This window comes from Rhodnius prolixus, unplaced genomic scaffold (genome assembly GCF_049639745.1).
Source record: "Rhodnius prolixus isolate KJV_2025 unplaced genomic scaffold, Rpr scaffold_2, whole genome shotgun sequence".
NCBI lineage: Eukaryota > Metazoa > Arthropoda > Insecta > Hemiptera > Reduviidae > Rhodnius > Rhodnius prolixus.
In genome coordinates, this window is record NW_027411592.1 from 12789883 (window position 1) to 12812325 (window position 22443).

The window sequence follows — 22443 nt, forward strand, 5'->3', positions numbered from 1 at the left end:
TTACTGAAGAATTCTTGCAACAGCCGGTTTCTCTTGTCACTTTCTTACTGAGTGAGGCGCTTAGTGCCACTTTGTTTAAATGTTTTATCCATATCACCACATTGTAATTTGTGGGGTACTTTATTTGAACATTATGTACTAAATAGATAAATAAATCCATGTCATTTTGCTTAAAAACAAAAAATAATTTTCTTTAAATATTTTAAAAAACAGCCAATCCCTTGTCATGTCCTTGTCTAAAAGTAAGCGCAAGCAACATCAACTCTTTGTTTTAGGGTTTTCAATTTCTGTAACAAAACTTTAGAAAAAAAGGCTAAAAGTGGTGCACTTTAAAAGGTGTGAAATCTATGTTACATGTGACACAATGGCCAGAAAAAAGTGGTTCGTTCTCGGCCATTTGCATGGTCAAGATATGATTTTTGGGAAAAATATTATTTTGGGTAGACAACCAAAACAATCTTCACCTCGAATTTTGTTTAAAATGTCACCAGTTTGAAAAGTTACAACAGAGAAATCTTCATTAGTTTTTAAATAAACAGTTTTTGATTTGTCTTATTTACATCTTGCATAAATTGAATTTCCCAACTTTACAGGAGATTAGCTTTAATGCCTTTCACTTTCCCCAGAGAAATATGGCTTGTTAGGAGCTACTTGTTCCATCAACATTCCTCCGCTGGGATATTTCCTCCATCCCCTGTTCCAGTCTGTATATCAACCAGCAAAGTGCGGTTTTGACGTAATGAATATTTTATTAATAACCTAAGCATTAATCCCGTCTCAGTTCAGTGCTGCCTGTATGTTTTTCGTAATCAAACTTTCTTGCTTGGGTTCTCTTCTCAGAGATTTCTCCTTCCATTTTATATCGTAAAGATTAAATTTCTATTTTACTTATTGTTTATCTCACTTCTTGTGAACGTCCAAATTATAATCACTTTCTCTGCAGTAAGCTTAACGTACAGGTTTCATGGCAGGTTAGGTTTTGCTTTTAATCAACGAATCAATAGTGCGCTTACTTTGTTACAAAATGGTACCCCAAAATTTAATAGTTAGTGACCTTTATAAGGAATTACCGATCTTGTATTGAAACATTATAAAATTAAAGATTTATAATTTGAATTTAGGTGATTCAGCTACTTAAATATTTGCTACAATACTTACATTTGCTGTATCTTATGTTATGTATATAGAATAGGAGGAGGAATATCGTTACTTTTCTGACATTTTCTGGCTAAACACTCTTCCATATTTTTTTGGGCAAGGAAAAGCAATTTTCTCTCGCTCCCACCACTTAAAGATCTAGTTGCATAATCATTGTCAGAGGAAATCACAAAAGCATAAAGAAACAGCTAAGCTATTTGTGACGCAAATAATAATTGAATTGGTCTACAGTCGATTGACAATTTTTCGCACTAACTACCTTTACAAAAAGTATAATAAAATCTAAGTCTGGAAGATAGTGATCTATTCAGGTTTTAGTTGACTGAGAATAAAATCGCATACGAAATTTATGCGCCTTAAAAGTTTCGGATTTGGCGGGATAGCAAACAGAAAAAACACTTAACATTTACTTTTCGTCTTTTGAAAGAATAGATTTCTAAAAGAAAGGAAAATTGAGGGACCAAAACTGGTACAGATATTTAAATTTAAAGGTTGTTAATCGCGTTTGTTTATTTCATTGATTTGGTTTTAAACATATTTTGCTAAACAAATGACCTCAAAACGCCAAAAATATATCAATTGTCAAAATTATCATGAACATTTTTTTTCCCCCAGGAAGAGAAAGTTATGCCGTCTCATTAATCAAAAGACAAACATGTGGGTTTTATTTATCATATGTGTATGTCACCATTGTTGGGGATTGTAAAGAACGAGCTGCAGTTTGTAGATAGTACTCATGGACGTTTGTTACTTGTCTCTAGCTCAAGAAATAAAATATAAAATTGCTCTAACACAAAAACCATATTTCACTGGCAGTGTATTTTTTTTTTCTGTACTTTGTCTTTGTGCATCAACTGAACACAACTTATGACCAAGGGAGAGATGGCGCGGAATAGATTTTTTTACATCTGAAATAAATTTCTTCAAGTGCATTCCCATTAAATCGTGATTAGATTTTGTAGAACCTGTTATTGGGAGAATTCGAGGAAAAGTTCTGTGAAAGGGGACAGAATTGTTGCAGGAATTTGAGATTGCACCACATGATCAGGTATTTAAGCGATTAGATAACGCATTCGATAATATAAAAGAAAGGATTCGTTTAGTATTTATCAAATGACACATTCTGATAAAAAAAAAAAGACGTTTTCCTTGCTAAGCATTTTTATACTATTATACTGAAAAATGGAAAGTTCTACTTCGTGAATATGTGTCAGAAGCATAGGTTTTGAGAATCTCTAATTATACAGAAAAACAAAATAAATAACTTTTGAAAAATCCTAGCAAGACATCTTTAACCAGTTAAGCGTGGAATTTAGTTTTAAAAAAACACCCCACAGTGTGCGGAATTAAAATCAGACAATGACGTGTATCGTACGTCGAACGCAGGGCAAAACAACCAAAAGTTTACAACGTCCTAATAGTCACTGCAAGCGACTTTTTCTGCAATCATTGGGGCTTGAGATTACAGAGCATTCTGTACATTTCAAAATCTTTCACCGCTTCACGTACGCAAGAGCTTTTACAAGGAAGAAAAAAGCTTTGAATTCTGTGCAAAATGAAATCATGCTCGTACTGAGGTCTGAACCTTTTTAAGGTAAAAACGGCATTGCACAAGGGTTGAGAGCTTTTACTTGTGTGCCTAATTCCCAGTCTCTAATGCGGAGATCAAATATGTACCAACCACTTATCATTTGGCTGACACCCACATCCTCCGCCGTATAAAATACTTAGCAGTTTTATTGGTAAGACAAGGGAAGTATCCTACAAATTAATATTCTTATTGTATTAGATTAAAATTTTTCAAAATGAGTATGCACGTCGAACGCACCGTAATAGAGATTTGGTTTGACGTATACACTTAAAACACGCTTAACTGGTTTTAATGATTTCATCTTCTTCTTTTTTTTTTCAAAAAAGGTTTATAGTTAAACAGGTTATTCTCAATAAGCGCATTTATAGTCTTTCACTTGTAACCACTATGTTTCTTGAGGCAACTTTTCATACAAGCTAGTGCAATTATGTGCATTTCTCTATATTTTAGGGATGAATCTGTCATTTCTTAGAGCTAAATTTATGTGGAAGTAGCTGTTTTTCTCTTGTCTTAATTTCTTGTTTCATTTCCTAACAGAAACTAGAGTTTAGAGATAGATGAAAATAGAGTAATAGCAATCTTGCTACTTCATTTGGAGGCTTCTTGGGCACATGCAGAATTATAGAACACGTTCCTTAAAACCCTCCACTTACCCCAGAGTGTGTCAGACGTAGAAGTTTTTTTTATCCTGGATTAAGTTGCATCGTTGGTTAGTGGCACTTCGTGTTCAGAGAAGGTAACAATGACTGAAGCAGTGAATTAGTCAGTAACATTGAAACCGTGTACTTTGTGGGAGAAACTTTAAAGGGTGCTCCCTTACTTAGCTCAAGTGCTTTGTGAACAAAATTTGCCCCTTGTTTTATTCTGATTTAAGTTTCGAATTCAGTATTGATAGTAACGTTAATATCGATTTTTCATTTATCGTTAAACCGGACTACCAAATCCGCAAACACTCAAAAATTCCAATTGTAAAATATGAAAAAGTGCTTATCTGAACATAATAAATAAGTGCATAGCTATTGATCTACTAACTTTTCCCTTTAACTAATTATTTAAAAGCAAGAAATTTCTTTATCAATTTTAACATGTTGAACATTTTCTTTGTAATTAATAAACTTTGATTTCAATATGGCACTAAACTTTCGTTGATAGTGGGGTTACTGTTGATGTGCTCGTCAAAGGGACAGTTAGACAGTTTTCTTCTGTCAGTAAACATAACTTGATAAATGGGCCAAAGTTGTTGTTGGTTTGTGGAGTTAATCAAATAACTTGTTTGATTGGTCTCAAATAACTTCTCTTTGACAGTGCATTATCTTCTGAGTTAGTTATTATGTTCTTTAAGAAATTCGTTTAGGCTAAATTAAGCTAACTTTTGAAGAAATTTGAAAATAAATTAATTGAATGCTTCCATGATGCTAGTATATTATCGTGCTTGGCTGAACTTAATACAAATATGTTTTTTTTGCAAAGGTTTGATTCGATTCGGAGGTGGATGCTGTTAGTGAGGTTGGCCAAAAGGTCCACGCCACCCTGTCCCAAAGGGTCTATAATGGTACCCACAAGGGTAAACACCAATCCTGTCTGACTAGACTGAGAAGTTTGGAGATGGGCTCCTAGGCAGAGTAGGAAGGCTGGTATTTTCCTTCTACAAAACGCCGAACCCTGAGCTCTTCCTTTTGGGCCAATTTTCCCTTTTCCTTACTTATCGGGCTAAATGTTTCTTTAAATTCATTTAAGTTAGGAGGCTTATTTAGTGAGCGGATGTACGATAATATATATGTAAAATGTTGATAATGGCGAAAGGTTATTCGCTACTTCAAAACACCACCTCTTTCTCAAAGAATGGTGTAATAATTCATTGATCATAGAGTCGAGAGGCTAATGTCTATTAATTTAAGAAGCGACGGCTTGCTACTTAAATGGACTTTCTAACCTTTCCAGGGTCTAATCTCTTTGCAAAAAGTAGCGTATTCATAAATTGCTAAAAATACATTTTAAATTCTGCCACTTTATTTGGGTTGATGGACTGTAAACCTAAAGAGTAAAGTGCCTGCAGGTCACTCGCACCCACTTTCTTTATTCTTTAGAGGATTTATTAGTTTCTATTCTCAGAGGGCAGGCCTTTGGACAGTCAATCCCTGGGCCCTTCAACCAGTGTAGTAAAAATTTTACCCAATTTTCATTTGTCAGACTCCTCTCAGATTTGATCCTTTCTTTTCAAATAATCTGTCAATTAAGTTTAATAATTGTTTCTGTATTCTTTTTTTTTATTTACTTTTTTTTGCTATTTTATATGTTAATAAGTTGATTTGTAATATTCGCATTAATATCAAAGATTCTCTTTTTGCTGTTATAACAATTTTATGAACATTGGAATAAAAGTAAAGTAATCGCCTATTTTTTCAGGCGGGGCTTAACGTCCAACTACCATTTACTAGGTGTCGTGGACGGAGGCGACTAGCAAACATACTTTACTGTAAATTTTTTTTATTAACCATTAAATAAAATCCAACGCCTAAGACCGGGATTCGAACCCTGTACCACAATGCATATTAGCTTTGCAGGTCTTGCCTCTAACCACTCGGCTACCGTGGCGCCTTTGAGCATTGGAATATATCTTTCCCATACTCAAGAACTCTTAAGTTATTCCAGATCATCAATTTGGATTTAGACGTCACCACTCTACTATATACCAATGACGTGCAGTGGACATCATTGCATTCACTCTTTAGAAAAAGGAGTGCTGCCGCTCGAGGGTTCTCTTTATTTACAGCAATCCTTCATAGAGTCCTTGGGCTTGATTTAAACCGAACACTCTTGAAATCACTACACTAGGCACAAAAGAACAGGACTAAACAGACGTTATCGACAATATGAACGATTCTTAGACGACAGATCTAAACTTTCTAGACAACAAAAGACTTATTTATACTATTATTTTAAAACCTATCTGGACGTATGGAATAGTAACGTGGGGTTCAACCGAACGTACCAAATTCCAAAGAATTTAATATCTACAACCTAAAATACTTCGATCCGTAGTAAACCCTCCATTTTATGTCTCTGACCCAACTATACATACTGATCTTAACATTCCTTTTATTGCCCAAGTCGCCAAAACCCGATACAGGAAACTGCATTTTAACCTGCAAATGCACTAGCTTGATGTCTTCTAGAACTCTTCCTGACAACGCATCAAGACGTTTTGAAAGACCGTGGCCTCTTGATCTCCTCTGTAGTGGAGAGAGTGTCTAATAGTTCAGTGATTTTGGAGTGTTACCACTGGATAACTTCTCCACCCGTTTGCTTCTATCTATACTTGTTATCATTGTTACATATCGCGCTGTTTGTAGCACAGTTAATGTGAAATGAGTGGGAGAAAAAGAAATTATTAAATTATTTCTCTCTTTTTACATTTCAAAATCCCCTATTCTCTGTATTTCCAGGGAACCTAAGAAATACCTAGTTCTAAAATTATAATGTATCTTAACAAAAATGTGTTTTTTTTTCAAATGAATCATCAATGGATGAGAGCGTATATCACATAAATAAGTATAAGATCTTCTCTTTATCTTGAAATATGGAAGTGTGTTAGCGTAAAAGGTTTGTTGTGTTGGCTGGCATTTCCTACCGATGCTTCAAAATCTCTGAGCAAGTACTTTGTCCCTTAAGAGGGAATAAATGTACAGCTACTTACATAGGAATTTCTCTTGTTCTAAATTGTATAGATCTAACATTGTCTAATTCTATTATCTAATTTCCTACTGTCTATTCAATTAAATAAATAAATCCCTGTTGCAGCTGGAGCAATATGGATTTATGTTGTACATAAACACATTAACAATAAGCAATTTTGTGATTTCAGTAGAACTTATCCTAACCTTAATTTTGGTTAAAAATTAATTTCAAATATGAAAAATTGCACAGCCGATAAGTGTCCATTAATTTAAAACTCTGTTAAAATAATTTTGAAATTCTACGATACATTTTTTAATAAATGTTCTGAGAAAGAAGTTTTATAAGACCATTTGTTTTGAAATTTCTATTTATTTTTTCTATTTAGATAAACTGTGCTAGCGTTATTTCTTTGGATTATTTGATAGTTAAAGTATATGACACTTTCTTAAAATTATTTTACCTCTTACTTTGATAATAAATTTAGAATATTTGTGTAAAGAGGAAAAAATAGAAGATCTGTACCTCAGTTATGAATAGTTAATTCTATTCATATCTTCCAAGTGATTTATGTTCGTAATGATTCTTTGAAATGCTCGGTACTTCTGTAAATTTTATCCGTCTAGAAGACTATGGTTAATATATGTACTTCGTTTAATGCGGTATAATCCTGTTTTATTTTATTTTAAATATGACTCTCTATCTTAAGTTACGTTTGTGAATTCATATTTTGTTAATTTAATTTATAACCAACTTTCTTTTGCTGTTGTTTTATTCTTATAATTGAAAGAAATTACAATTTAATGTTTCAAGCTAAATTTAAAGCAGGGGTGTTTTGTAAGATGTAACGTGAGGTGTCGGAAAAGTGGCCGTAATCCTAAGTCCAGAGTGATCCATAGTACTTTTCTGATAAGAATTTCTAAGCGACTATACATTCTGGATTTTTTAAAGAAAGTTTTTAAAATGTTACAAGTAGGCAAGATTTTGAAATCTATGGTTAGAAGGAAACGATTTGCTGGGTATAAAAACACGACTAATTACCAATTTAAGTGCTTTTCAAGATTAGAAACCAACAGTCTTAATACTAATCTGTTTAGATCCATTTTAGATAACCATAAGTTAATTTTTAAGTTTCAGATAATTGTAGGAAGTTAAGTAGTTATACAATCTAAGTTTACTACGTCTAGATTGCAAAAAGAGATTTATTATAATTTAATATTATTATTATTATTGTCTGCAGTTATGTTTGGCAATAAATGTTCTTCACGAATAATGAGAATCTGCCAGTTTAATCAGATCATATTAGATCAGTTAGATTAGTTTTATTATATAATTTTATATTGTTGGCGCCTCTCATCAACAGCTCCTTCAGTGTCGTAGAACGATATACATATATTCCTTATAACTGAACGAGCTATTATATAACTTAAATTACGGCAAATTTGTTCGTCATGAAGTCTGTGGTATTCTCATTGTTCCTTCATTTTTAAGCTTTTGGTCAAACACAAGTGCCACAGTGTTTGAGTTTATTCGAAACAATATTTGTTTCAAGGAATTTCATACAGTAGTAGTGATTCTTTCAGAAGTTTAGAAGTAACTAAACTTAGTTGGAACCCAACTTAGAAACAATGTCTAAATTTCTCTTGTCTTTAAGGCGGAGTGATTGGTATTCGATTGACCGTGTCTAGATGGAAGTTGCGTAACTGTTGAGATGTTCTATCATCTCTCAACGGCTATCCTACACGTTTTAACACGAATATCTAATCTATTTTTATCTGAACAACCGAATGACATACTCCCATAATGTGCTAGCAGATGTGTACAGAGGCAGATGATATGTGAGACCGCTCTATAGTTGCTTAACTATTTGCCATGAAATTTATATTGCTAGTTAACGCTTTTCTCACATTATTGATTTCCTCATGAAGCGAGAGATTTAAAAGCAATCTCTCATTCTACCCTTAATAACTATTCCTTTTGTTTCTGAAACCCCATCTTAAAAAGTCACGACAACCCTCTCATTCGTAACCTCTACCATAACAATTCTTTCAGATCCTCATAGCTGGATTAAAACGGCGGTGGGTACGTGACCATCTCAACGGACATCGCCCAAATCACGGCCATCAATTTATGTCACTAATTGGTTGTCATTTACTCCACTTAGGTCACTGGGTTGTTTGTTCATTCTGAACTGTTCTTGACTCCTTAATCTCCTTCGCTTTCTATAAATATATAATTAAAAAACAAATAAAAGTAACCAATCTGCTAGTTAATACAATCAGCTGGCTGAAATCTTATCTGTGCGTAATTTGATGGTTTTTCAGCTCATGTAGATTTGTTTACTATTTCTCGGCTTTCAAAAACTTTCAAAGGTAGAGTATTTAATTCATGAAGACTTGATATACTCAATCCAATAGCCGAATTCCGGGTATTTTTAAATGAAATCTGGTGAAAGTGTTAGACGATCTCTCTTGCAGACTGGTTTTTCCTTTTTTTGTATATTAGCTACGTTTTAGAGAGCTGCTGATCATTTAAGGTGCTTTAGATGGTAGTGGCTGGTCTTTTGAAGCGGATGGAGTGATTTTCCACTAAATTCTCTTGATATATTATACAGAAACAACATGGTAAAATAAGAAGAAAGTAAGTTTACACTTGGAAGGACAGATCCTTCTTTTTCAAGCAGAAAGCAAAGTGGAACAGGACCAGACGTATTTTAGAGAAAAGGAACACCACCACTTCTCCTTCTTGTTGAAGGACTTTCCTCTTCTACCTTATGTTCCCACAGGACCCTGCTTCCAAGCTAATACTGCCAGAGCTTCTGCTTTACTCATGAATTTTAAAATCACATAATTGCAGAGTAGCTTAACTTTTCATCCACTTCAACAGCTATTTAATATTGTTGCGGACTATAAATGTTGGCTAAACTGAATTCTTAAACATTGCCAAGTTTTTCACTTTTCCAGTATTTTATAAGTTTTCAGGATCTTGAATAAATCCTTGTCATAGCTTTGACTGCACAATTGTCTTTGAAAGTCAATTAAATAACCTACGCCCTCTTGTATAAAGTAAATTAATAGCCTAGTTTTTTAAGCTTGTCTAATGCCCAACTATCAGATTATAATGTCCTGGAGAGGTTTCAGTGATGTTCTGTACTCATTTTTAGCTTAAGCTTAAAACCACTTTGAAATCTAAACCGTTCTTTGCCATTGCTTTTTAATAAATTAAGTAAATTAGCCTATTTCAACCAGAAGATGAATTTATTTAGGCTATAGAATTCCTTCTTTAAGTACTCCAAATCTCTATTATATAGAGACTTTTTATTTTTTGTTGAGAACTAACTTACAGTTTTACTGTAAACTTTTCAAAATAGTTTCCTTTTTAAAGCTACCAGCGAAAGGCGTTCCTAATCTTCACAATAGAAACGGTACTTATCATTTCGTACATCCTATGATGAAAGTAACCTTTAATTTTTTATATATAATTTTATTTCTGATTATGAACCGTGGAATACGGTTGTTTTAACGAAGTGCAGAAACGAAACACAATGCCAGGATTCTTTCAGGATGACCAGAACCTCATTTTCTGATAAGATAGCTTAGGAATAACCAATGTAGAGTTTGTACCTGAAAAACTGGCAGAATTCTTGAAAAGTTAGAAAATAATGTCGAAAGAGGCCAGTCACTTGAATGCATCGCACAGTGCACCTTGATTATTTGCATGTACTGACTTTTTCATTATAACAAAATATCTCAAAGATCACTATTTTGAAACAACAATAGACCCCATTTGATAATGATTACAAATTGCTTCCGCATTCTGATAATTATATCGTTTAATATCCAGTTATATAATTTTAAATAACTTACTGTAAAAAGCAAAGTATATTTTCTTAGCCAATCTCTGTTTTTAGTAAAACTATTCGCATCTAATTGCAGAAGAAAACCATGCACTGTTGTATATGAATTGCAAGTCAAATTTAATTTTAATTCAGTTTAAAACCCTTAGTCCACCGCCGTGAAGTGAACCCTTATCTCATATTCCATGTTTGAATAAAAATGAAGGAAAAAAAGAAAGAATTTCTCGTCACGTGTTTGAAATAGAAACATGGTTGCATAAATAGATACCGGAAATGAAATATGCGACGGAATTAACGTCAGATTCGTCCAAATCGTTAGTTTTTGTTACCTTTTTGATTAATTCTTTGTACTGTATAAATTAATACAAATGATCGTACCGACTGTAATATGATGTTTCGTTTTTTAATTCATTCCACAGAAATCACGTCAAAGATTTGTAAACAGAATCACGGTAATTCATTATTTTAAACTGATTATAATAGTATGACAATTTCCTGGAAAATTTTAATTTAGTCGTTGATTTCCGCAAAAGTTTGGGGTTATATTTAAAATATTATATTATGTATAATTAAGAAAATATTCGATAGACTAAGTTAACTTCGGGACCTTGAATGAAATCGTTTGCTATTTTTTTTTTACGCCTAATACCCACTTCTTAAGTAAAGGATGCATGATGAGTGTTTATATTCTCTGGGACGCGAAGATTCCTGAAGAAGATACCAGGTGGATTTCTTAGTGTATGTTGGCCATTCACAAATTCTAGCCTCGGAAAAAATATAGTGGTGTATAACTATAACTATGTATCTATAACTTATATCTGTAACTATAATATATCATAATTATATCTATAATTTAATATTATTATATCTATAATTTATATCTACAACTAGTCCTCCTTTTTATTATATTCCTCTTGATTCAGAATACTTACAACCTATCCGAAGAAGTTGTTAAGAACTCATCTTGAAAATTCGTCTTTAGATGTTGACTCTTTATAGATTTTTTGTTATTTTAACTCATCAAATTCAATGTGACTGAACTTTGGCGGAAAATTATCCAGTATTTTGACTAAAACTGTTTACTGCCACGTTGCAATAGACCAGATGACTTTTTTTGGCGGTTACATTTTCTCACTTCGTCCATTCATTTAAATTTCCCGCAAGTTCAAATGTACTTAACTCTTTGAAAGGTTTTTTTTTTTTTTTTTGCGGCTAGGATAGAGTAACTTTTTCATTATTCTTTTACTTTGATCAGTATACATATTGGCTGCTTCGTATTAAACTTTAAGGATTTCAGGTTCTAATATACTAATTCGGAAATTTATATTCTAATATTTTAATCTGAATTCTTTGAGAGCTTGATCTGTTTGCAGAAAATGGAATGGCGACTCCTTAGACTGATAAGTCACCCATGGAACAAAAAATAGTAATAGTATTGTAATTCATATTCAGCAAACCGCCAGAATTCTTCTGGAAATTATCTAAAGGACTATATTTCATATAATGTAATCAAGTTCCATGTAAATCTTCTGGAAATGCGCGCCAATACTTCTAACTCTAGCCTTTCGAAGTCTCTCTATTCCAGAATGTAATGTATCGATGGTGGTAACATTGATAAAGATGGAGAATTTAGCCATCTAACAGAATCTATAATAATTGTTAATTATCTCACTGAACATTAAATATAGTAAGACAATGCCCCGCTTATTTTTATTAAATGACTTCAACTAGAAAATACTAAGTAATTAAATTTAAATTTACGACAGAATTTTAATAGCCTTGTACTACATTATTATCCTTAGAGCGATATAACATTTCTACATTTTTATTAGACTTTCTAAAACAAGTATAGGATTATTACTTTTCAAAAGTAGATGAAATGCAAAATTGCTTGAAGTGAAACTTCAGAGTAGTGCAATTATTCCTGTCAGAGGTTTAATTATGTTTTAGCAGTTATTGCGTAATAACTTAGGCAATTTGTATACTGGATAAGTGCACTGGAACAGGCTGGTAATTTGCTAGCCCTTAGTTTACCTTATATATGATGAATGTTTGCATTAAGATGCATATATGAAAATTCATTATGCAATCCAAGTTCTCCACTATATTTCATTCTCAACATAGATGTTTCTAAGATCCTATTTGAACTGTTATTTATTTATTTTTTAATTGATTTATTTTTGCCCATAACTGAAGTAATTACTAGAACAATTAAAAAGTAACAATAAGAAAATGTACTAGGATCTGTAATTATAATGCTTTTTTAAATATGATATGCTCAAGAATCTGTCAATTTCTGAAAAATGAATTTCAGATTCTAAGAGACATTTGAACCCATACATTTGATGCAGAAATTGATGTATTGGGTGGGGTAGTAACTGTTAAAAAAGGGCCGACCATTTTTTTAGTAATATTGATAAATGCTTTGACTGCATCCAGCGAAAAATATTGGTCTGAGAGATCTGTCAAGTACTCTTCCTTTCTAGGTTACAAAAACATCTGGCATACCTGTAGTAAATTTTTATGATTGCTTCGGAATAACTTACATCAGTTTGAGTAAAATTTGATGTTGTAAGTAAGAGTGATGATGATGGCTAGTAGAAATCGCATAAAAGCCAATGCCACAGCAATTTAAACAATCTATTGTGGTACCCTAAAGTATCACTTATGCATGGTCTGAACATAATTAGCTGAACTGTATCTTCCCTTGTGCTAAACCCAAAACTTTGCAATTCATCAATTATCTCCTTCAGGCCTTTGTTTACCCGAAAGAACTCCAAGATTCTTGTAGAATGTGGCTGGATCATTTCCCTTTGCTTGGTGGTTAATGAGATAAACAGGATTATGTGAGAACTTTAAACTTGAATTCACTTTATTATTCCATTGTTTTATTTTCATGATTGATGAACAATGCTAGCGGTAGCGCTAACAAACGTTTTATTTACGCAAAGATCTCAAAACTCTAAAGAGTTTTGTGATAATGCTTGGAGATTTGGTTAGTTTAATTCTTAGGTTTCTGTTTGTTATCTGGTTTTACATTATTGTAACTTCCAAGTAAACTTTTATCCACAGAACGTCGCCAACATTTTCCCCACTTTTGTTAGAGTTGCCCATTGAGTATACGCGAATGGACTCTATTTGGGAATGACGTCATAAAGGTCGACTCTTCGACGACAAAAAAGAAAATAAAATCTGCTTTCCCTAACTTTTGTGTTTGTGGACATTGTCCAACAATGTAGTTTTCTGGCCTTACATTTTTGTGCTAATTTTTTCTGTTATTTATTTGCTTCAAGATTTTTTTTTTTTTTCCAACTTGCCTCGCGACCTCTCAAGATTTCGTTTCTTTTTTGTTTTATTTATGTCACTTTTGACAAATTTAAAATTAAAATTTAACCCAATGTTTTTTAAAGGAGAGTGTTCTAAGTAATTTTCAGTAATTCATGAGATATTAGTGGTATGTAAAATAGCCAGAGAAACGTTGTATATCTTACAATGTATATCTGTTTGAGGTGTTAATCAAGAGTAGTATTGATCTAGGAAACTCTCCAACTAATTGCACTAGATTATAGGGAAATTATATGGCGATATTATATGTAACTGCAGACTATGCAAATGATATTGAAGCTAATATGAATGATGAATTCTCAATGATCTTGAATGAGTCTGTGTATCTAAGTTTCATTTCATTCAAGCTCGATACTACTTAATGATAGTGACGCCAGTTTAGCTAGCCAGTTGTTAATTATGCTCTCCAATTGACTTTTGGATTTTTTTTTTTCTGTTGGCATTATTGTGGCATGCGAGAACTTTCGTAATATCTTATAATCTTCGAGAATACATTATGAATCTTCTAGACTCAGATTCCCAGCACTTTGTTTAGATGAGAACATTACTCGCTGCATTTCTAAGTATTTTTAAGCTCTGAACGTCTTAGTTATTTCTTCTCTTTCATGGTTTCTTCCCAGTCAAAGTCTTTATTTAAGGTTTTTCTTCATTTTCTAGGCAAAGAGCCGAATGTTGCACTATGGGAGTTTAGTTCTTCGCTTCTTCCCATTCATTGGCAATAGCAACTACGATGACACCCTGCTTCAGAGACTTTAAATTGTCATTTAATCTTCTAAAACAGCGTACTTATCTTTTTAATGTATAAACAAGTTATCAAGAAACTTTTAACTGTTTAATTTCTTTAAAAAAAAGCTATTTATTGCCCCTAATAAAATACTTATTTTTTAACATTAAGCTCCTTCTGATATCTTATCACCTTAAAATTCTTCCCAATTATCTTCGGCCCTCCTAAATTCGCTCTTCGCCGATTTTTAACGAAATAAACTGGTGTAAAAGAATCTCGGCTTTAATAAAATATTTGAGATTATAGTGCAAGTTAATTAATCACATTACTATACATCCATTTCCTACAGAAAAAAAAAGTCTTGGTATCAAACATAATATTTTTGGTGACACATCAGTTTTTTAAAAATTAACTAAATCACAATGTTTACATAGTTTTTTGTTGGGTAAGAACAAAATTTTTGCGATCTTGTCAAACTACCAAAACGTAGTCGGATATTCATTTTTGTAGGTCCTTAAGTATGAAAAACAATTGTCTTCCACTTAGTTCATTTTAGAAAAACTAAATGTCTGACTGAAATTTTATCAATAACAAAATCTGGTGTAATAGAAAAATCGTGTTAATTGCACACGCCAGTTTTATTCTTTTTCTCTCTTTTGAAACTGTGTGGGAAGTACACAGAATTGCCGAACTCTAAAGCTAAATAAATATTGGTTTTTACAGTATGTTTTTTTTTTTTTGAACCAGTTTTCTTGTCTATCTGATGTCAATTTTAGGAATTGTATCCGGCGGTACAGATTTGCTGTAAATCCAAAACTCTCCATTTTTTGGTCCTTTAAACGACGGAAACGTAATATTTATCTTTCTTTTCACAAAATTAACTTTCTGATCGTTTATCATCTCGGCCTTCCATTATCCTTTTGTTTTTGCACAGCTTCTTTTTCTTAGTATTGCTTTTTTAAAGTTAATTTCCTAAAAACCTTTTTAACGGTTCATTTCCCTAAACATCAACTCTGTTTAGAGTGATGTATTTTGCTTTGCAGCGGTGATAATTTTTAATAGAATCAGTGAACAGTTTTGGAAGCCCTTTCACAGTACTTTGATGCTTCACTAATGAATTATAATTACTAAAATGAACAGCAATTCAGTTGGATTAGCAGAACTACGAGGGTCGTTTGAAAAGTCCGTGCAAAGTCAGAGAGATAGCACCACTGGCGCTTATCGAGGTTATGTTTAGTTGGTAGCATCTCTTGGAAGAACACACACCCAGTTTCAGCCAGATCGGTCTATTTCTTTGTGTTAGGCATTCGTTTGAATCGAGGAAGTCGAGTGATTTTCAAAAAATGGACGAAAAAGAATTTCGTGTGTTGATTAAACACTACTTTATGAAAGGCAAAACGCCTCAGGAGACTAAAGAGAAGCTTGATAAACATTATGGTGACTCTGCACCTTCGATTAGAACAGTTTATAAGTGGTTTCAAAATTTTCGGAGTGGCCATATGGGCACAAGTGACGCTGAACGTTCTGGACGCCCTGTTGAGGTTACTACTCCAGAAATCATTGATAAAATTCATGATATGGTGATGGATGACAGAAGAGTGAAGGTGCGTGAGTTTGCTAGTGCTGTGGGCATCTCGAATGAACGGGTACATAATATTTTGCATCAACATTTGGACATGACAAAGCTATCCACAAGATGGGTGCCGCAATTGCTCACGCTTCACCAAAAACGAAATCGTGTGAAGTGTTGCAAGGACGGTTTACAGCTGTTCCAGAAGAATCCGCAGGACTTTAAGCGTCGTTTCGTCACTGTGGATGAAACATGGATACATCACTACACTCTTGAGACCAAAGAACAATCTAAACAATGGGTTACCAAGGGGGAATCTGCGCCAAAAAAGGCGAAGACCGTTCCTTCGGCAGGAAAGATTATGGCGACTGTCTTTTGGGATTCGCAAGGAATAATCCTCATCGACTATCTGGAAAAGGGTAAAACTATTACAGGTGCATATTATTCATCGTTATTGGACCGTTTGAAAACCGAGCTGCAAGAAAAACGCCCACGATTGGCCCACAAAAAAGTCCTTTTCCATCACGACAACGCACGAGCTCACACCTCAGCAGTTGTGGTCGCAAAATTAATGGAAATAGGGTTCCCCAATATGAAGAAATGACTGGCGGGAAAAAGATTTTATTCAAACGAGGAGGTGATTGCAGAAACGAATGGCTATTTTTCAGACTTGGACAAATCCTATTATTCGGAAGGGATCAACAAACTAGAGCAGCGTTGGACGAAGTGTATAAGCCTAAAAGGAGACTATGTTGAAAAATAAAAAAGGTTTACCCCAAAAAATTAAGTAGTTTTTATTTTTGCACGGACTTTTCAAACGACCCTCGTATATTAGTGTATTTCATTATTTATCAGTTAAACTGTATGAGATTACAGATTTTTAGTAGTTCGACCGATAAAATAATATCGTTTTAACGCAACCAATGGCAGTGTCTTGTTGTGGTGTTTACCATCGGCCATCTATTATTAAGCTCTCTGCATCTCTCTTTGTCTTCGACATACTCTAGCCAACATCGAAAAGTTTCCTCATTAATCATTTTTCTTATAACTATTAATATAATTACTTTCTGCCAAATACAATAGTTTGGAGTCTCTTTAAATCCAAAAAAAAAAAAATTACTTTTCAAAAAATGTTCATTCTTTCTCTCGTTCTGCGTGGAGTGTGTTTGCGATCACACTTGATCTTAAATAAAATCTTTGAAATCTGAAGAAAAGTAATGATAGAAAGCAATAAACATTTCGCAAATCATTCAAAAAGTAGCATCTTCTTGCAAAATTCTAGCTGCAAAGAATAAAATCTATTATATCAATAATAAAATCGTTATGCAGTTTTAATTTTTTAAAGTTGTGAACCACCAGTATTATGTTAATTACGTTAGCAATAGCTCTACATTCCAGTATATTTTGCTAAATAAGTAATATTATCGAACGGTCGTCCTTGTCATTTATCAGAGGTTTACTACAACTTTAAAATAGATTGTTAGTTAACCAATTAGTACCGACTAGTTAGTTGATACCATTGCGTTTAGCCTAGACCAGTATGTTGTTTTAGCAGTGTTCAGTGCAGTTTACTTTAGTAGAAACGGCATTGTTTCTGACCCAAATGCAACTAAAGCCCCAATCAATGACATCTTCTTGGTTTTTATTGCAAAAACAAACTAGGGCAGCAGTTTTTGAAATAGTTTTTACAGGTGAATTGTTTAATTACAACCCATTTAATGTTTTTTAACTTATGCAAAGTTTTGATAGAAACAAAATAGTTGTTTCATAAAAATTTCGGCCAATTAGTGAATGTTGATGATCGAGCCTATTTATATAAAACCACTCTAGCAACGTACAGTCGATTGTGGAAGATGTTTTAAAAATGGTACGCTGAATAATATGCATTTTCCTAGATTCTCTCCTTATAAATTGGTTTTAGAAATTTGTTTAAATTAAAAAATTATTTACGCAGTTGAGGAATGTGATTTTACATTATTTTTATTTTATTTAGTTTCTCTTCTTCTTTAGTAAGTGGCGATCGTTTACATTTTCCATTTGGACTCAAACAACCCTAAAATGGAAGGTCTTAGAAAATTCCAAAGTGAAGACAAAGACTTAGCATAAAGGTCACGACTAGAAGGTCTTCGTCCTCAATCCTTTAACCGGTTAGGAAAGTTGGATTTTTCTTTCATTTTCAAAAATGACAAGAAATTTTTTTTTAAAACAAATTTGAATACTCGTTATATAATTAAAGGTAACTTTTTTAAAGAAAAATTCAAATAAGGGGGCAGCGTTTGGGTTTAAAAGTCAATTTGATGTTAGGTCGTACGTCTTATTCAAGAATAGCTTATGAGGAAACTGCCAAAATTGGGGTTATTGAGGCGCCACGGTAGCCGAGAGTGTTGAGACCTGCAAAGTTAATAATATGATTGTGGTATTGGGTTCGATTCCCAGCCTAGGCCTTGGATTTTATTTAATGTTTATTATGAGAACTTTGTAGTAAAGTATGTTTGCTAGCCCGTCTGAAAAAATAGGCATTACTTTACTTTAAACCCTTAAAGGGTTTTCTTCAAATTTTCCACGATTTTATATGTATAAGTATACAGATTACCGACCTTTAATGTCATTGGTATATTAATTTTTCATATTTCGAAGTATTCGTAACATAACGTCACCCCTTGTATTGTTGCGCTTGACGCGCTACTTTGTGTAGAAGAACAATTTTCGGAAATAATTTTTGCTAATAAATTTGTGAAAATGATACTGTGTTTTAAGTTATGTATTTTAAGAACATTCAGTCATAAATTTCTGTTTTATTTTTTTCTTTAATTTAGAATTTGTTTTTAGCATTTAGAGACTTCTGAGCACTTTGCTTTTTATGGAATAGGTTCTTTAAGGTTTCATTTTTTACTATAATATAAATTTCATTCCACAATATCCTTAGATAAAAATTATCATCTGATAATTATCAATTATAATTGTTATTAATAATAAGATTATTACAATCGTAATTTTTTCAATAGACTGTTTTAGCGGGTGCCACCTCATAATTAATACTTATTGAAGCGAATTTTCTATTTATTGTCTGGTCAAATTAGCTCTAATCCTCCTTCATCTACTTTATGTTAAATTTTTAACATTTTCCTAAAAGTGTAGATATTTCTGTTAATTATTTTTACAAAATTTATAGGTCAATTTTTATGAATTTTTTGTTGATTAAGTTTGTGTTTGAAAAGGCTGCTTTTAGAGTAAATTTTTTACTTGTACACATAAGCAACACAAAATATAATTTCTGCTTATTTAACATGTGTAATCAACTGACCGCAAAGTATGATTAGGTGATTGGATGCCGGAAAGCGACTCAAATAATCAAAAATACTCAAAAGTTTTCCTGCGTTATGTTTACAAAAAAAAAAAAAAAACCATGGAATCTTTAATTAAACCAACTAATCTGTAGGCAGTTCGTTAAAAAACAGTAAAAAGAAAGTTCAGAAAAAGCGTTAAAAAATATCGCAACTTTGGCAATTTCTTTCGTTTCCCATTAAAACTATCCGTACGACAAGCTACGTATTAAAACTGTCCGGTAGGGCAGTTCTATAAGGATTGCTCGTCAAAACTTAATGTTGTAAACAACTGACAATTTTGGTTCTCTTTTTCCTAAAAGAGATAAAACTATCAAATTATCTTTTATGAAGGGCATATCCTTGTTTATAGGTGAAATTTTGTAGCAAGATCAAATGGATTTTTGAGTAAACACAGGCGACGCAAAATATGTATTAATGGCATTTGCCAAAAAATTGTTCTAGTTCTCGTTATTGGTGTTAACTTTTTTTTTTTGTAAACAACGTAGCGCCCAAACGCATGAACTAATTATCATAAATGAGGTGTCATTCGATTCGAAATTAGATGTAGTTAAGCGATTTAAGAGTTTTGATGCTGTTTATCTTATTGGAAAGAAGTTAGCCTCATAATATCCTCTAAAACTAGTGAAACTTTTAGCATAATTTTGAGGAAAATTGGCCGGAAAAGAAGGTAGAGATACTTTATACAGTGCTATCCTGTTGTTCACTAGTTAAAGAAAAGTATTGCAATATTTGCGAAATAAATGGGAGTGGCTATTTTGCACACAGAAAATGGCCCAGAACTGCCGATTTCCTCTCCAGTTGTCCTGAGGATATTGTTGACATTTGGAATATTTTTTTTTCCTAGTTCAGAGTGTCCATTTCGGCAATATTAGTGGTAATAGTTTTAAAAAGTGAGAATCGGAGCTAAGAGCAGCATTAGGCTCAGATAGGGCCGTTCGCTTTGTAACCCCATTAAGTGCTGAGTCGTTGAAGTGAGCGATTGTTTCATTTTTGTATAATATCAAGCATTTTAAGTTTTCAAAGAAGTTCCTCTTTAAAAACAAAGTAAAAAAAAAAATTCAGGAATGCAATATTGCAAGGGCAGGGCTACAAGATGAGAGAGTTGTGGTTAGATAATGGAGAAGACAAAGGTCATAGAACCTGTTTGGGTCCTTCCTTGCATCCAACATGTCACGATTATCCAATCAGGCAGCCGCTTTTTCCCCAGTCATCTCAACCTCTTTCCAATCCATCATTATCCATGTTCAACGAAAAACGTGCTTTTTGTCAAATTATATTTATCACTTGCGCATGTTTTCCAATTTCTCTCTCTCCTTAAATTATTTTTCAGAAATGTTCTTGCTTTTATACGTTTTACGTACAATTTTGTCTCTCGATATCGTTAAATCAATTTCATCCTTTATTTTTACGTTAGAAAAAGCTGTTTAAAAAAAAAAAAAAAAAAAATATTTTACATTTAATTTTCACGACTTGATTTACGTTCTCTGTTGACTGGTGGCAGTTAGTCCTTTAACTTAGGATTGTGCAAATTATTATAATTACATTTATTGATTTAATTTTTTTTTTTTAAGCTAATTGTAGTTTAGAGTAGAAGGTAGCAGCAGTGAAACCTAATCCACCGCGTCCTAAAATATCTATTATGGACTCTTAGTCAGAAATATCTCCAGAATTATGGCTTCCGTAATGTGCGCCATGTTGAATGTGAACTGAAGTTTATGTTAGTATTAAACGTGTTATTAGTTCACATCAACTAGCTCTAAAAATTGTAATACCCAATTTGAGTTTCTAGTGGAAGTGGCCCGTTTCATCAGGGAATTGTTGTCCTGGTGTTTTCCTCATATTTCTCTCCGACTAGGAGAATGAATGAATGCAATCTCAGTTGGGTTAGCGTACCCGCTGGACCACTGTTGCTTTAACAATTTTTTAATCCTTCTCAACAACCAACAATGTAGACACATTGTGTTTTTAATTAATTTAATATTTAATTAGGTAATAATGTTGATTTTTCTTAGATGCATTTTAATTTTTAACAGATTTGATGCCCATAGTCTTGCAGTATTTTATTGACTGAACAAGATTAAGGGTAAGGTTTGCTTACATACATTACCCTCGCATAAATTATTTAAGAAAGCAGCATATTGCTCTTTTCAACCCCTGTCATTTATTATTCTACTTGAATGAAATGGTTCCTTTATTCCACTCAGCAACAAAATATGGGTTTTACATATTAACCCTACTAAGGGAATCCTTTAAACAGACATACATCGTGCCTAAATTACTTTATAGAATAGCAGAAATTGAGTTGAGAAATAGCCGACCACAAAATATATAAGTGCATCTTCATGGTAGTAATTGCGCAGCATGGACACAGCTATTAGTCCAGCATTCGGTGTAAATATGTGCATGTGTTCGTCAGCGGATTGAGTATGCAATTTCATATTAGTTATCATTTTCTAGATTGTCTTTTTAAATAAATTGATGTCTCAGTGTTTGTAAGGCCACTGTAACTAAAATTATCCACTACTATCTAACAAAATATTGCATGGCCCTTGGTGATATGTTAGACGGCTGTAAAGTATTTTATTCTTTAATAACAATACAAAGAAAAAACTGCAGGACCTCTGTACATTATGGAGTTTTGAATATTCTAGAATTCATTGTTAGGCTGAGATATTTGCTACCACAACAAGTGATAAACCATTTGGAACACTCTTTATACAGAGAACCTCCTAGGCCGCAACTAATCGGCTTTTCAACCACAAGTTCTTTGTAAATGAATTTATAAATACGCACTCCATCATTTGGTTTTAGTCTGCGACAAGTAAAACATTTGGGCAAAGTAAAGGTAACATGGGTCATAAGCGTAAGCAGTGGTATTATATTGGTTCTATAATTAAGGAAGTAAGTAGATAGATAAATGTACTGCATTTGGTGTTCAAATATGCACATTACATGGGTTCTGTGCTTTACAATTTTTACGAAACAATAAAATAAAAATTCTATGTAAACTGAGTGCTTTTAAGTAGACTTAATTAAACTAATTTTTTTTTTTAATAATGACGTGCATACATGAACAAAACTAAAATTTAATAATAGAAAATAGTAATTATTCATTAAGGCCAAATAATCTTAATTTTCAGCTTCTATTGTTTAAAAATATATTCTATTTAAGTGGTT

At 32.8% G+C, this 22443-nt stretch overlaps 1 protein-coding gene across 4 annotated transcripts in view; it reads left to right on the forward strand.

Annotated features, from left to right (window-relative positions):
* The window catches only part of Mgat4a (alpha-1,3-mannosyl-glycoprotein 4-beta-N-acetylglucosaminyltransferase a), a 389138-nt gene that overhangs the window by 190848 nt on the left and 175847 nt on the right, over positions 1 to 22443 (forward strand). The window contains exon 1 of one of the 4 annotated variants that reach the window (XM_074117929.1): positions 1769 to 2206. The exons of the other annotated variants lie outside the window; for them this stretch is intronic. The gene's annotated coding sequence lies outside the window, so the exon portion shown is untranslated. Of the gene's footprint in view, positions 1 to 1768; positions 2207 to 22443 lie in introns of those variants that run through there. 4 annotated transcript variants of the gene reach the window in all.